This window comes from Cupressus sempervirens, chromosome 9 (genome assembly GCF_028749045.1).
Source record: "Cupressus sempervirens isolate cs-2001-9-10 chromosome 9, ASM2874904v1, whole genome shotgun sequence".
Taxonomy (NCBI): Eukaryota; Viridiplantae; Streptophyta; class Pinopsida; order Cupressales; family Cupressaceae; genus Cupressus; species Cupressus sempervirens.
The window spans coordinates 395,896,144-395,911,416 of NC_143126.1; the positions used below are offsets into that span (position 1 = coordinate 395,896,144).

The window sequence follows — 15,273 nt, forward strand, 5'->3', positions numbered from 1 at the left end:
CCTAATGCTTAAAAGGAGAAAGGGTCTTCTTTAGATTCAAAGGGAAAAGGGAAAGCACTCATGGAAAATGAAAACTATTCAAAAGAATGGATATTTGACTTAGGTGCCTCATATCATATGAGTTCTTTAAAGGAGGATTTTTCTTCAATGAAGTAGTCCAAGGTACCACACATCTTCATGGGGAATGATAGTAAAATGGAAGTTGAAGGAAAAGGAAATGTGGAAATGGAAAATGGAGAGTTTCAAGAGGTTCTCTATGTTCCAAACCTAAGTTTAAATCTCCTATCAATCTACCAAGTTACTCACTTTGGAGATGGACATAGAGTTGAGTTCCTCCTAGACTCGGTTCAGGTGCACAGCCTTAAAGATGATTCCTTGGTTGTAGTGGGGAAAGTGAATGATCATAAAAGGTTGTACTATTTCTCACATTTTGTACCCAAGTCTCCTTCAAAGGCCTTGTTATCTCAATCACATTCAAACATGCAATTATGGGATGAGCAGTATGGTCATCTTGACTACTGCTATCTTCAACAACTTTGTACTTACCAAATGGTGAAAGGTCTACCTCAAATCAAATTTTCTAAGGGTAAATGTTCAACAAATTTAGTGGATATGCATCCAGAGGGGAAGTTACATAAAGGGAAGACTTCTAGAGCAATAGGTGTTTTATAGATGGTTCACATGGTAATAGCAGGTCCTTTTGCATTTAGCTAGGGTCGCTACATACTCACTTTTGTTGATGACTTTTCAAGGTTCACTTGGGTCTACTTTTTGCATAATAAGAATGAAGTGTTGGATAACTTTCTAGACTTCAAGACTCATGTAGAACAAAAATCCAAGAAATCCATCAAAGTACTTCGCATGGATAATGGTAGCATGGATGTGAACAAAAGACTTAAGGACTTTTGTAGACATGAGGGCATTGATCTTCAGACTTCACCAGCAATCAGTCTGCATAAGACAGATGTTGTAGCTTTGAGGATTCACACTCTTAAGTCCATGGAAAGTTGCATGATACAAGCCAAGTCTCTAGGTCCATCATTAGAAGTCAAAGCAATCTCTAGTGCCACTCACATTCTTAATCGTTCTCCTCATCTAGCCTTAGATGGAAAAACTCCTTTTGAGGCATGGTGCGGCATAAAACCTATTGTGACACACTTTAGAGTCTTGTCCTGCATGGGCAAAAATATCTTCTAGGGGTTGCAAGGCACAGTCATTTTAGCCTTCTACCTTCATTGGTTATGAAGACAGTGTGAAGGCATACAGACTTCTAGATCCTGAGACACATCAGATATTTGTGGAGAAGGATGTACATTTTGAGGAAAGTTCTCCAAGCTTGTTCTCTACTCCTCTTCGCACATCATACAATGTGGAAACCAATAGTGATTTCAGTGATAGTGCTTCAACAGATTAAAAAATGTGGGGTTCTATCAATAGTTACAGTGAGAGGTCACTTCAACAGTTCATTCCACATGCATACATTGCCATAGTGATAGGTCCAGAATAGTAGGGTACATCTAGTCTTCCAGATACAGGTTCAATGACAGATTTGGAGGATGGTATTGATGATTTGCCTCTTCTTCTTGATGCAGAATTACCTTCTTCAGTTGTCATGAGGGTTCCATTCGACTCTCTTGTTCATTCTCTACATGATCAATCCTCATAGGTTGAAGTGATTGTGGATACTTATGATCAGTAGTTGTAGCAGGGTTCTTCATCAGTTGCAAAGATAGACAGCTCTTTGGGACAGGTTCTTCTGTCAGTTGAGTAGGTTTTAGAGACATCACTCATCCATGGGATTCTTTCCATGCATAGTAGAAGCATCTCATATGTACCTTTGGCATTGTTTCTTCCTAAGGGGAGGAACACTATTTTGTAGTCTTGGATCAGCTTCTTCATTGAAGCAGTCACTGTTTGGCATCCTTCTTGCGGGGGGGGGAGGGGCATCCCATCTTGTCTCTCTTCCTCTTCTCATCATTCTCTTATTTATATACTAGATGTATCTCATAATGGGGGGGTCTTGATTACTCCATCCATCCATGCATCCTCTTTTATCTCTCTTTTTGGGGGAGGGTTTTTCCCATGAGGTTTTCCCTCTTTCCCCACTTTATGGGAGATTGCATATCATTATGTACATGGGTACCTAATATGGCCTAATAGCCAGGACCCATATTGCATTTCATCTTAGATTTTGTAAGCTTAAGGGGGGGTGTTGGTGTAAATAAGTATTTACTTATTACACTTACTTACGTTTAACTTAGGTTAATGCATTATTTAATTATTTTGCATTATTTTATTATTATCTTGGGTGAGACACTTAGGAGCTTTTGTACTCTCATTGAGTTACACAACTCTAATTATGCACATGGTGTCTACAACATAGGAGTATGCATCATTCACTGAGTTGTCATGATGACAACACAGTTATCTGCACTCCTCATTTAGCACATGTTGTCTACACCACTAATTTGTGTACTACACCATTGTAGGCTTATCCTCACATCATCACACTTAATCCCATTCTTAATGGAGGGTAATCCATATCTAGTGGACATGTGCCTGGTTGTATGACATATCATGATGTTGACTTCTATGCATTCTAGAAGCTCTCTTGAGGCCTTTATATTCAGGCACTCCTAGTGTACTCTCATCCAATTATTGAATGAATATCATCATTCTGATCATACTTTGTCTATTTTGGTCTACTGTGTGCTTGTGTTGAGTTCTTTAGTTTTTGGGTGAATTCTAGCCTAAGCCAAATTCTTACAAATTTGAAGACCATGTCTCTTTTGTTAGGATCTACAAAACCTTCTATTTGTTCAATATAGACCTCCTCATCAAGAATTCCATTTAGGAGTGTAGATTTAACATCAATTTGATACACTTTAAATCCTTTGTGTGTTGCATATGATAGTAGAGTTCTAACACCTTCTAATCTTGCAACAAGAGAAAAAGTTTCACCATAATCAATACCTTCTTCTTGAGAATAGCCTTTGCACACCAATCTTGCTTTACTTTTGGAAACTTGTCCATCTTCATTTAGCTTGTTTCTAAAAACCCATTTTGTGCCAATTATATTTTTATCCTTGGGTTTAGGAATGAGGGTCCAGGTTTTGTTCTTTTCTATGTGTTCTTTTTCTTCATTCATTCCTTCAACCCAACTATCATTGTTCTAAGCATCTTTAATATTTCTAGATTCAAATTCAACAAGTAAAAATGTACCTTATAATTTTCTTCTTTTCATTGTTCCATCATATTTGTGTCCAATAATCTAATTAGGTGCATGATGCCTTTTGACATATCTTACTAACACAAGTTCTTTCGATTTGGAATGAGTTCCACTAATTTTATCTTGAATTTTAGTATTAAAATTTGGTCCCACTTTCTATGACTTACGTCCATCATATTCAGTTTGAACTACCTCGGTAACTTCTAACTACGACTTAGGTCCTTTAAACTATTACTCAGTTTGCACTATCTGTGACAAGGTAACTACTGGAGATTTTGGGGACTAAGGGAGTGAAGCTTCCTTTCTATTAGATAGATTTGGTAGGGTATCAAGTTCATAGTAAAAAAATCTTCTATAATTTTCTAGCTCTTTGCTACTTTCTTCTTCACTCTTTTCTACAAACTCATCAATTCTCACATGTGCACTTTCTATGATTTTATGAGTAGAAAAATTCAAACATTTGTATGCTTGTCTTCTACAGGAATATCCTAAAAATATGCTTTTCATCACCATTGACATAAAATTTTCCTTTTCTAGATTCCTTCAAGATATAACATTTGCTACCAAATACTTTCAAGTAACTTACATTAGGTTTGTAGCCATACCATAGTTGATAAGGAGTTTTATTCTAATTTTTTTAAACTATATTTTGTTTAAGGTATGAACTATAGTGTTGATAGCTTCCTTCTAGTATTTGATTGCAACACTATTTTCAATCATCAGCATTCTTACACAATCCTTGATGGATCTATTTCTTCTCTCAGCTATACCATTCTGTTGTGGAGTACAAGGGGCTGATACTTGTCTTTTGATTCCTCTTTCAATGAAAAAATTATTGAATTCATTTAAGATGAATTCACCACCTTTATCTAATCTTAAACATTTCAATCTCTTTCTAGTTTATTTTTTTACTCTTGCCAGATACCGCTTGAATTTTTGAAAAGCTTTAGATTTTTCTTTTAGATACATTACCATCATCATTCTAGAATAATCATCAACAAAAAGAATGAAAAACCTTTCTCCACTGTAACACTCTATTTCAATAGGTCCACATAATTCTGTATGCACAAGTTCTAAGACTTCTTTTGACTGATAGTTCTTGATTTTAAAACTAGTCTTTCCCATCTTGCCAATTTAGCAATTTTTGCATACACCCATATCAGGCTTCTTCAAATTAGGAATACCTCTTACTCTTTTATGTTTTCTTATCTTAACTAGATTATCAAAGTTTACATGACATAATATTTTGTACCATAACCAGCTTTCTTCTACTTGAGAAATTAAACATGAACTTTCATTGAGATCAAGATAAAATAGATTACCTTTTGTCTACTTGCCAGATCCAACCAAATTTCCTTTTCCATCCAGTAGTTTGGCCTATCCATCCATAAATTCTACCTTGAATCCAATGTTATTCAACTATTCCACACTCAGTAGATTATGTTTTAGTCCTTCAACCCAATATACATTATCACATACAATTTTGTTTGTCAAATAAATACATCCTTTTCCTTTTATGTTACAAGGTTCATTGTTTTCGAATCTCACACTACCTCCATCATAATATTCCATGTGCTCAAATTTTGTTTTATCTCTAGTCATGTGATGTGAACAACCACTGTCAATAATCCATCTATCATTTTTGCTAACATGAGAGATAAGTGCCATTTTATCTCCTTCATCATCAAATTCATCTTTTACTACAATATATACCATTTCATGATCACTATTATCAAAATCTTTAGCCATAAAATGAGATTTCTTACCTGTGTCCTTGTAGTTCTTGTAGTTCTTGGAATCTTTCTTACCTTTGTGCTTATTGCTTTTCTTTTCATCTTTTTTTTCTCTATTTTGACACCTTACAACAATGTGACCAACTTCTTCACAAGAATAAAAAAACCAGAGGAACATTACCTTTGTAGTTTCCTCTACCTTTGGAATACTTTCTTGCAAGTAGGGCTTCAACAACTTCAAGATCACTATTTGAGCTTTCTTCTAATTCTTCTTCTTCACTTCCTAATTGACTTGACTTTGATTTCTTACTCTTTTTCTTGAGTGAGAGTTTAGCTTCAAATGCAGACTCAATACCTTTTGAGCTAGAGACATGGTTATCAAAGTTATCTAACTCAAAAGTTGTCAATCTTCAAACTAGAGCATCCAGAGATATTTTATTATTTGGATCACATCTCATCTCTTGAATAGAAGGCACTCTAATTGCATAAATGGGAAGACGAGTTCTAAGTACCTTGCTTGTTTTTCCTTGAATATCTCCTCTAGATGCTTTGATTGTGCTCACACTTACTTTGATTCTTTCCACATATTTTGCAATATTCTCATCTTCTCTCATTTTTATCTAATCAAAATGACCTTTGAGACTTTTAGCCTTAGTTCTTCTTACATTGTCATCTCCTCCATAAATGTCTTTTAGTTTGGTCCACATTTCATGAGTAGTTTTACAATATTTTACTTCATCAAATTCAACATAACTAAGAGCAGATGCAATATCAATCATCATGATGTTATGGATTTTCTTTTTAGCAATATCTTCAATTGATAATGTTTCAGTGAGAATCTTGTATTTAGCATCAAGATATTTACAACTTGAATCACTAATGGTAGCCAAATATAACCTCATTGCCATGCTGCAAAATTGTCTTTGTTCAACTTGGGAATACCTCTTTTGTAAGACATCCTAATCTTTAGCTTAGGTCCTTAAAACCTTCTTTGCAAGCACCAAAAGCTTTGATACTAATAGTTAAAAATATAAGAGGAGTAGCTGAATTAGTTACTACTAAAATAAATCATAGATCCTTATAGATGTTAGTACAAAATAAACTCTGAAGAATAATAACTATTGATGCTTGACAAACACACATAAAATGTTGTAATTCAGTAAGAACTAAATATGCTCGGTAAGTACTTAACATGAAAATTTTAGATGTTATTTGTAATTACCATTATCTTAACTTAGATGCAAATGCATAAAAGAAAATAGCATGAACACAATTGACACTAGGATTTAATGGGGAAACCCAATTTGGGAAAACCACCAATTGCAACTAGTTACTATTTTCACTCTTTTGAAGTGAGCCCTGTTAGGAGCCAACCTTGATTTCTGATGCAACTGAATTGCTAATTATAGATCTTTTTTCTAGCTTGTACTTAATCCTTCCTAATCGAATATATCTTTTCAACTTCACAAGGATATTCTACTTATCCTTCTAATTCACTTCCTTACTGCATCATTAGATCTTAAAATTGTTTTGTGCATTCACATTCTTACTTACATTCAAATTCAAAACTTGACCTTATATCATTCATATTGTCAAATCGACTTATATACAACTTAGAATAACTAATATTCATCACCTTAGTCAGCTAGAACCAATATATAAATCAATTAAACTCAATATGCCAAAATAAGAAAATCCTTTGTTAAACTCAATATTTTAATAAGAACATTTATAATTTAGTACTTTTGTCTTAAAAGATATGTCTACCATTATTGGGTAAGTTCACCAAGATGGTGTGCAAAAAGGGGAGTATAAGTGCACGCCTTTTTATGAAATTAGGTAAACGTGATATTGGAAGACCCATTTGAGGGTCATGCAATCAAAATAAAAAAATTACACTAAAACAAAAATAATTATTACTCTGAATCTAGTTTCTAAACCAATAAGGTTTTAATAAAATGGATAAGATTAAGAGGGCTAGACCCAATGCACACATAAAATTACTCTTATTTTTTGCTAAAAAACATAACATAGTTATTTCCATGTGCTCAAAAAAATTGTAAGACCCCACCTCACATGCACTTATTAAATATGAATTTTATTGTTAAATACTATAGGAGATTTGAATCGATATATGAGCATGGAAAGGTGATGGGTATGTGTAGGATCATGGTGTACCAAAAAGTGGTGATCTAAAGAATATATAATTCTAAAATGCTTTAAAGTATTTCAAAATCTATTCCCATTTTTTCCCACCCATCCTAATACCAAACCAAAAAATTAATACCTTTATAAGTCCTAGTATATCTTTGGCTACCAACCCTACATGGTCAACTTTAAAAGCATCCAAAAAATGTGTTTATGGCCTCTTCTTATGTGTTTTTTACTTCAAACATGTAGTTGACGACCTTTTTTTCACCCAATTTTGATGAAATGAAAAGGTTTTCTTAAGAATGTTCATAGCTTTCCATAAATATAAGTTTTTTCAAATTATGAATTTAGTAAGCAATTATTACATATTTTCTAATAAAATTATGTACAAAGTGTTGATTGACATACTAATTAAAAAACAATTGTAACTTTCAAATGGTATAACATTTTTGAAATCCAAAATATGCATCACATTCTATGCTTCTTCTACTATAAGGGAAAACACTTAAACTAAATTTTAAAGGGTTTTGAATTAGTTAAGTTGGTCAGACATGATAGTTTTTTAATTCCAAAAATACTATATTAGAAAATTCATAATTAATTATTTATTTAGAATAAAAATACCCAAAAATTTGTGTCACATCTAGGCATGAGTCTACTTCTTATATCTAGAATATTATTAAAAAATATTATCATTTGATTTTGATTAAGGTGGTCAAACATATGTCTACTTCTTATTGTTGTCCTCAATTTTTTATACTATCGCATTAAAATTCAAAATCTTGAACAATTCATTTTTATTTTTTTCAAATAAGGGGTAGTAGTTTAGAAAATAAATTCAATTTCCTATAGATTATTTTCTCACAAATTTTTCATATAAAGTTTATAACAAGTTGAATATTGCATGTCAAGTTGACCTAACCCTGATTTGCTAATTTTTATTGTCATTTAAGAGCATAGTTTGGTTGATCATGATCCTACGCATACCTTGATGGTATCATAAATTGTTATTATTCTTGCTACATACCATCTTGAGGATGTTATGATAAATTTTGGATACCTTATATATTCTAATTTGATGGTTTCTACAATAATATATAATTTAATACTTACCCTCTTAGAAATCAGTGGAAAATTTGAATATAAAGATTATCAACTCACTAGAAGTTCCCCTAAGGTAACTTAATATTAAAGATTAAAAGTACTTTATGATGTGTTAAGGTTGTTAGGGTATCATGTACCAGAGGTTATACTTCTATATGGGGATGAGTTATTTGGTTGTTCAAAATTATGGTTTAAATTATAAACATTTAATATGTTCTCCAAGATACAACTGCATACCTAGTTAATAGAAAATTAATGGGTTTAAATGATTATGATGATGGATATGAATTAATGTTTTATGGTTTAGGTGTTTTAGTTGAAACTGATATCCATTGATATGTTCATGTTTTGGTACCCTACAATTTGGTAATTACTACATCATTTGACTATTTAACCACTGATTTATACTATTGATGTTATGTTTTGTCTTACCTTGAGATGTTATATATGATACACTGATGATTATATTATACTCATTTAGTTAGTTAGTTTTGATAATATTAAATTGATCAGAATTATATTTAAAATAATTTGATGAATTGTGTTTTAAAAGTTAAGACTGAAATTGATGGATTTCATCATGAGATTAAATTACATAATATTTTTACATGAATACTGCTTAGAAAAGATAAGGTCATTGAAATGAGATTATGGATGTTAAATGGTTAATTCCATTATGAAAATTGATTATAATTATTTAATGTGAAAAAATGGGAAAAGGATATTAAAATAAGATTTATAATGTTTTGGTTGAATTGACTATATAAATTTGGTCTATATATGTGATTTTACCGAACTACTAATATTCAATCTAACTATGCAGGAAAGTTACCATGGAACTAATTAGAGAAACAATAACCAACCCTATGTGGAAATCATAAAAAAAAAGGTTGAATCTAATGAAGAATGTTGAACCTTTTTGTCAAGTGATTTAATTCATAATTGTAATCTAAATAGATGTGATAGCTTATTTCATTATGTATTCAGTGACATGTCAAATGTTTATGTAATTTGATTTTCTTACTGTCACTTGACACTTGTCATGTGCATGTGTAAATGGACATACCAATTATGGTTGACAATGTAACCCATTAACCTAAGACTAACTTTTAGGAGACTAATTAAATCCCCCCTTGATTTAAGGTAATTTCTAAAGTCCAACCATTAGGGGTTTTTTGAATTAAAATTTTCAAGTCACTTGTAGAGGCCAAAAAGTGGCCCTAGAAGCAAAATTTAGAGGAATATAAGTGCCTATGTGGTAGAGGTATGGGTTGGGGATATTTTTAACACTACCAAAACCCTCTAGTGACTTTAGTGACCCTCTAAATATTCCAATTTTCATTTGTTGCGAAGATTGATTGACCTTGTGACCTTTCCTAAACCCACACTTTTACTAAAGATTTGCATTTATGATAGGGGAAATGTTGATGGCCAAAGGATTGAGGGTCAATTGTATATTTATTGCTATTAGTTGGGTGGAATTTGGAGGCCCTTTTAGAGGCCCTTGGAGAAGCTAGTGGGTGGCCACCCACTCTCTATCTTTAGATCTTTTGTATTTGTTTAGACTACCAAGGCGACACCCAGATTTGAACTGGGGATCGAGGATTTGCAGTCCCCTGCCTTACCACTTGGCTATGTCGCCATCCCCATATCTAGTTTATCCTAAGGTAAAACTCTATTTTGCTTTATTTATCGAAGATGATATGTAAGGTATTTCACGTATTCTTGTTTATCACTCGGATATGCCATATAACCAATTTATAGTCCCCAGGTCTAATAGGGGATTTAGACTTTTCCAATATTCTCAAACTTCTTTTTCCATTATACATTATGAAGGTTGGTGATCTCCATTGTTATTGGTGCTTGTTTTATATTTTCAATAGCTTATTATGTTCTTATAAATCTATTGCATGAGTGTACTATATAGTTTGTGATAATTCATTTGTGGGGGATGGGATTTTGGGTTTGTTTTCAATCTTTCCTTTTTTATTTCTTGATTTTTTTAAGAGATTGGTGAAGGGAGTGATGACATTATTCACCCTTGGCTAGGGAAAAAGTGACCATGTGTGGTTAGGGGCCTAGTTGGATTCCATAGAAGTGTAAATTCTCTTCTCATGGAGAGAAGAGGGAGAAAGACATGTTGTATGGGACCTTGATTGCCAATGCATATTGATCTTGATGGGGGAGATAAGAAGAAATGAGTATGGAAGTTGAATGATAAATTTGGCCTTGGAAGAAGCATGTTTCTATATGTTCTTCATTGACATCTCCTACATGGACGTTCCAACTTCACCACTTTTCATGGGTTCATAGGTGAAAACCATTGTGAAAGCCTTGGTTGGGTGTTTCATGTATGGTTCATGTGTGTGTTGTTTGAGTTGAATGTCACTTGGTCAGCTATTGTTTCTCCTAGCTTGGTGGGTGGCCTCCTTCAGGCCTAGGTTGGGAGATGAGCTCTCCATGGTATGTTTAATTATACTTGTAGGTTTTTATAGATTAAAAGGTTCAAGAAATCTTGGAAATCTTGATCTCTTGTTGGTGCCTTTTTGAAGGAGAAAAAAATTGATCTCTTGATGATGTCTTTATGCCACATTGTATTGGGAGAATTCTCTATTTATATTCACCTTCTTGTTGCATGGTTGCATCCTTCAAATAAGAGGAATGTTTGTTATTATTTTATTACAATATGTTGGACTGATTAAAGATGTAATTGTATATCCAAGAAAGAGTAAATGATAGTTCATTATGTTAAGAAAGTTGGATTGAATTTATGTAATATATCAATAGTTTTTCTTCATTACATACCTAAATCTCAAGTTTAGATGAAAGATACATTTGTTTGAATAATTAAGTTATAACTTGTGTGAATCCAATTCTTTTGCAATTTTGAGAAAAGTGATAAAGATATGTTATATTGTTTCTACTATGTTGGAGATCCATTTTATAACATATAAAGTAGTCCTGCTATTGTATACATTTGCAACTTCATACTAGTTGAAGGAAACAAATCATATCCAATATTAATTCATAGAAGAAAAAAAATAACTTAATCAAATTGATCCTATAAAGAATTGCTAACTTGATTAATTAATTCCTTTAAAAATTTGTGTTAATCAACCTCAAAATATCTAGTATGATATCCTAATACCTATCTAATCACTAATAGTTAGATGCAAATGATTTCACAGAGAAGAAATATAACCTTCTAATATGCATATTTCCCATAAATTTTCTAGGAAAATATATTTTATCTCTAGATAATGTATGGGAAAAGATTAATTCCCATCAAAGGAGAAATAAAGAGAATATACTGCTTAAGATTCCATTTTAAAAATTATAAAATATGTATTTAAAAAAATAAAGAAAAAGGAAAACTTAAATGCATAAAGTGGATAAATATACATTCTCACAAAAATTATCATCAAAATAATTTAAATAATGAAAAAGGGAGCAAGTAAGGGAGTGGGTATGTGACCCACATGACACCCACACCCCACACAACCCCTCTCCTTCAAAAATTCATCCATGGCTTAAGAATTGAGAAAGACAACATATTAAAACTTTGTATAAAGCCCCTTTATGTTCTTAAATTTTAACCCTTGTCTTTACCCAAAATAAACCTTTATGCCTCCCATGAAATCCATATGTACCATCATGGAGAAGTATGCTTCCTTGTCATAAAGGATAGGCATCACACTTGCATATAATGTAGGTCCTTGGGGAATTCCTAGCTTGGGCTTGAGAAGCCAAGTTGGTGAGTGGGGTAGGGATAGGAGAGATGGGTAGGGAGTAGGGTAGGTTTAGGTAGTTTTTAATTATTATATTTTTAATTAGGTTTTTTTCTTATAGGAACTGGTTAGTATTAGTATCTGGTAGATAACATGGTGATTGTAGTTCAAGTAGTGGGTGTAGGAGAGGTCAAAAATTTAAATTTTTCTTTAGGTGAGTCAGTCTAGAATGGTGTACAACAAGGATATAAGCCCTACTAGGAGGAGAAAGACAAGGGGTAAAATATAGAGTCTAGGAATGGGGACGTATGAGCACTAAGGAATGATTTTGGGAAGGATGCATTAAGATTTGGGAAGACTATGATGGGCCACACTGTGCTTTGAAAGTCGTCAAAGAGAATTCAATAGGTAGGTGGTCTTATTTCCTTGGAATTAAACCCATAGGTAATTGCTCCTTCTAAGAGATAAATGACATTTTAGATAAGGAAAAAGGGAAATATTTTATTGAAATACCTAATGAGCTTGTAGATCATAACATTCCTACTATGGCCTCTACTCTAGTTGGGAAGTTCATTAGGCCTAGATTGAATATTGACATTATACAAGCCTTTGCTAGAAATAAATGGGACCTAAAAGGTCAAGTTGAAATAGCTGCAATGGCCAAGGGTTTTCTCTCTTTCAAATTCTTTGGTCAAGAAGATCTCACTAGGATCCTTTGCATAGGGTCTTGGCCCTTTGGTAGGTCTACCCTTTCTCTATAGAAATGGACATCAAAGCTAGATCTAAATGACTCTTTCTTTGTCCAGGTTGCCATTTGGGTTTGACTACCAAAACTACCTATATGAAATTATTGTATTAAGATGTGTTTGATGGCATAAAACAATCTTTTAGGGAGCTCCTTTCCATTGATCCCATTATGGTGTCTAGAAGGAGATTAACTTATGCTTAGATCTGTATTAGGGTTAATGAGGGAAGAGACATTCCTAAGGTTGTGTAACTTCATTCTAAATTGTGTAAGCATATTCAAAAATTGGACATTGAAAGTATCCCTTTTGCATGGTTTCATTGCAAGAAAGTGGGGCATGTGGCAAAAAAGTACTCGACATATAATCCCATCATCATCTCATACCTAGTAATCTTGAATCTTGACAACCAATTAAGTTATATGAAATCTCTTAAGATTTGAGAAAAATGAGGATGGAAATTCAAGGATGGCACATTGACTTAGATTTCCTCCCAAAAATAAATAGTATCCCCATCCCCAACTAGCCAAGAAGTATCTTGAGAAAGGACATGGATAATATTTTACAAATTATTCTAGATAATCAACTGCATAATGAGAGGGTACTTAAGTAGACTGGTACCACTCCCATTATTGAGATTACTTATCATTTAAGATTGTATCCTAATCCTATAATTCCAAGGTCATAAATTTCTAGCCAATTTTAGAGATGAGGGATAAATTCATGAGCTAGGATTCTCTAACATTAATCTTGACTTGATCCTTAGGGGAACAAACTATCTCCTAATTAACAAGTGAGAGACTTTTTTTAATCTTCAACAACAGTCCATAAAAATATTTGTTTAATAGAATTCAATTTTTTAATCCACTACATAGGCATATGGAAGAGAGACATAACATATTGAGTAGATATTTAAAGGTGTGGGCATTTCATGTTTCCAAACAAATCAAGGGCTCATTTCCAAGCCACTAGCTTCTTCTCCTACAAATTCTCTAAAACATCATTGTCCAATTTAGTTGAAGCTAGAGGCATACCAAAATAAAACACATGAAGAGGATCAATTTAAAATCCAATTATTATAGAAATCAAATGTTGAAGACTTTGCAAGTGTTGACAAAGTACATAGTACTTGTCAAGAGATTTAATCTTTGACCAGAAGAAAGATAATACTCCCTATTGGTCTAATTTTCCACTTGCCAAAGATTTTGAAAAATATAAGTGAAAATCATGAAAGAATTGAAGTTACCTTGCTTAGGGTTTCTAAAAAAATTTAATCTTTATAAAAAACCCTAGGTCAAAATATTCTATCTTTGTGATCAATAGGAACCTTTTTTTTCAAAACTAATTTTAAAAGTCCAAAATAAGGATATCCAAAGTTTCTTGATATGTCTTATATCCTTATGTTTTATGACAAGCTTTCACATTATTATTTCATGAATTTCTATATCCTGAAGCCAAATCATGGACACAACATATGACACATGGTAGAAAAATTTTACAATAAGTGCATGATCACATGGTTAAGTGAGCTAGATAATTTTCAAGCTATGAAATCATGAAGGATATATGGCAGTCAAAAGAAATGTTCATCACTTATTTGCCAAGGTTTAAGTGTAGTTAAAATTTTGAGTTGTGATGAAGCAATCAAAGTAATCATGCAATCAGATTTTATAGCATCACTCCATCATTGGAGCTAGTATTTAACTCATGGAGAAGGTAGTGAACTAGCAAATGTAGTGCATCACTTTATCACAAGTTCTAAGCCTAGTTAGTAAGTTGACATTGTGAACAAGCAAAAGCAAGATCAAATGGTTAAGGATGCAAAGCATCACATGTTCGCAAGGATTTGTGTAGAAGATAAAATTTAAGTCATACTATTGTGATGAAGGAATAAAGGTTAGATAAAATGGTGAGTGTAGCATCACATAGCTAATATAATTGTCTTGCTAAACCATTGTAAAGAGGTGATAGCATTAAAATATCAGATAGCACAATCTCACAAGCTTTGAAGGTATTAAGTGATAAATGAGTGTGAAGCTACAAAGTACTAAGAAGTAAAGCCCTAATCACATAGTCGTAGGTGTGAATAGAAAAAGAAGAGATTCTAGAGTGAAACAATAAGAAAGATTTGTTCACAATGTCACACCTATTAGTTTTAAAGTATTAAAAATGATTCATTAGTAAAGTTTGAGCTAGACAAGGATGTGATGAGTTGGATGTATGAAAAATCTAAAAAAGCATAGATTTTGCCAGTTTTTGATAATTGATAGGTTTTCAAGTGTGCCACCCTTAAATGCAAATTAAATCCATGCTCACATTACAAAAAATAATCAAGTTTGAAGAGAAAGAGAATTTCATTTCTAAGAAATTTTTAATTGCAGAGTGATATCTAAGTGATTTTTTAGCTTTCAGCATGTAGAATTGACCATATTTCTTTCAAAAATGACTCACAGGGAAGGAGAGCTAATTGTCCAAGTAGTGATTAAGCAACCAGATGCATTGTTAAAGCTCCCAAGTACATTTGTAGAGGAATGGATTCACATTTTTCCTTGTTCAACTAATGCATAGAAAGTAGATGATTTAGC

General features: G+C 32.7%; 1 non-coding gene across 1 annotated transcript; it reads right to left on the reverse strand.

Moving 5' to 3' along the window:
• Positions 1 to 9,788: 9,788 nt before the first annotated feature.
• Positions 9,789 to 9,859, reverse strand: TRNAC-GCA (transfer RNA cysteine (anticodon GCA)). The gene has a single exon. It is a non-coding gene; the product is annotated as a tRNA-Cys (tRNA).
• Positions 9,860 to 15,273: the final 5,414 nt, after the last annotated feature.